At 40.6% G+C, this 2,011-nt stretch overlaps 1 pseudogene; it reads right to left on the bottom strand.

The window, feature by feature from the left end:
- Positions 1-331: 331 nt before the first annotated feature.
- On the bottom strand, positions 332-1,722 carry LOC129024152 (chondroitin sulfate N-acetylgalactosaminyltransferase 2-like; annotated as a pseudogene).
- Positions 1,723-2,011: the final 289 nt, after the last annotated feature.

Here is a 2,011-nt window from a genome sequence, read left to right as displayed (position 1 = left end):
TCCGCTCCACCTAGATGCAATCAGGACACCATGCAATCCCACACACAATCAGAACATGGGCACCAGGTAGAACTAACTCAAAACAACTTTTGGGACAAATACCAGATTTCAATTTGTCAATTATTCCATAGTGCAGTATTCTCACAAAACAGAGACTTTGTGTTGAAACATTTGTTTTTTTCATCTCTCATCAAGTTGAACTGCTAAAGTAATGTCAGAAAGGAAAAGTAAACATGTCTTCTCCAAAAGAGGCACTGCATCCGGAAGTGGAATTAAGGCTAAATAAATAGTGCTGGTTTGCAGTTCACACAGTAACGCATTAATTATTATTTCAACCAACAGCTTTGCTGTTTGTCCTGTATGCCTGTTTATGAAGATACGTCTCTATTTCCTCCCTGAATACCAGCATTCTCAGGTGGGAGTGAGAGGCCTCAATTATGGCTTTAGACTGGATGCACATGCGGTACTGCTCAAGGGTCAGCTCATCAGCACAGCGTTTTTCAGGCCAGAGGTGGAAAAGACCAGGAATCGGAGTCCAAATCACAATGAGGTCACCATGTAAGTATTTTTGATAAAGATGAACATCTTCTCCACCCCAACCTTTCACTTCCATGTCAAATCCACCAATGATCAGGAAATCAGATCGATACTGACAAGTCATTCCAAAGCCAAAATCTCTCCAAAAGCCAGAATCCTTTTTGTGAACCAGCTGCTGCTCCACAGGTGATGGCACTTCCTGGTTGGCATAAACAATGGAAGGATTGTAAAGACTGAACACCACAGGGTAAAACACTTTCTTACCAGGCTCAGCATTTAACTGTCAGCTGTTAAGGAATTCGGCTGAGAAATAGATATCAACATCACAGAAAAACATAAAGACCTCTCCCTTGTCCCAAGCTTGGGCACCCACATTTAGTCCTCATCCACGATTAAATTCTTCCTTCAATGAGACCACGGTGTAATTGTGAAAAATTAGACTCACTTGTGACAGATTCTAGGCTAGACTTGACTTTAGACAGTCCTTCGTTACCAAAATACACCACTGTGAGATGAATCTTGTCTTGATGAATACAAACCTCCCTGAAGTTCTGCATAAACTGTACAAGTGCTTCAGTTCTTTCAGCAAGTGGCATAATGATATTAATAATAATTGATCTAATGCTGTCAATCATCTCGCTCTTCACTTTCATGAGAGGTCCAAAAGGGCAGAAGAGGGTCATATGTCTATATTCCATAAAATCTGCTTTCTTAAAAAAGAGTTCATACTGCATGCCCTTATCTCCAGTCTAACCCTCCTATCCACTCCCTTCACCTCTAACTTCTGACAACCAATAATCTGTTCTCTAATGACAGTGTTGTCATTTCAAGACTGTCATATAAATGGAACCATCCATTTTAGTTTAGTTTTGGTTTGGTTTGGTTTTTGCTTTAGAGACAGGGTCTCACTCTGTTGCACAGGCTGGAGTGCAGTAGGGCAATAACTTAAAAAAATTCATAATTTTTTAAAACTTTTATGTGAAGTAGAGAGGTATACATGCAGGATGTGCAGGTTTGTTATGTAGGTAAACATGTGCCGTGGTGATTTGCTGCACAGATCATCCCATCACCTAGGTATTAAGCCCAGCATGCATTAGCTATTCTTCCTGATGCAACTCCTCCCCCCACCTCCTCCCACATGTGCCCAGTGTATGTTGTCCTTACCATGAGTCCATCTCTCATCATTTAGCTCCCACTTATAAGTGAGAACACGTGGTATTTGGTTTTCTGTTCCTACATTAGTTTGCTGAGAATAATGCCTTCCAACTCCATCCATGTCCTTGCAAAGGACATGATCTCATTCCTTTTTGTGGCTGCATAATATTCCATGGTGCATATGTACCAAATTTTCTTTATCCAGTCTATTATTGATGGGCATTTAGGTTGATTTCATGACTTGGTGCAATCACTTTTGAGGCTGGCTTTTTTCATTCATCATAATGGCTTTGAAATTCATCCAAGCTGTTGTGTGTAT

The sequence above is a fragment of the Pongo pygmaeus genome, chromosome X (assembly GCF_028885625.2).
Source record: "Pongo pygmaeus isolate AG05252 chromosome X, NHGRI_mPonPyg2-v2.0_pri, whole genome shotgun sequence".
NCBI classification, from domain to species: Eukaryota; Metazoa; Chordata; class Mammalia; order Primates; family Hominidae; genus Pongo; species Pongo pygmaeus.
Note: the sequence above shows the minus strand (reverse complement) of the source record. Positions and strands in the feature narration are given on the sequence as shown.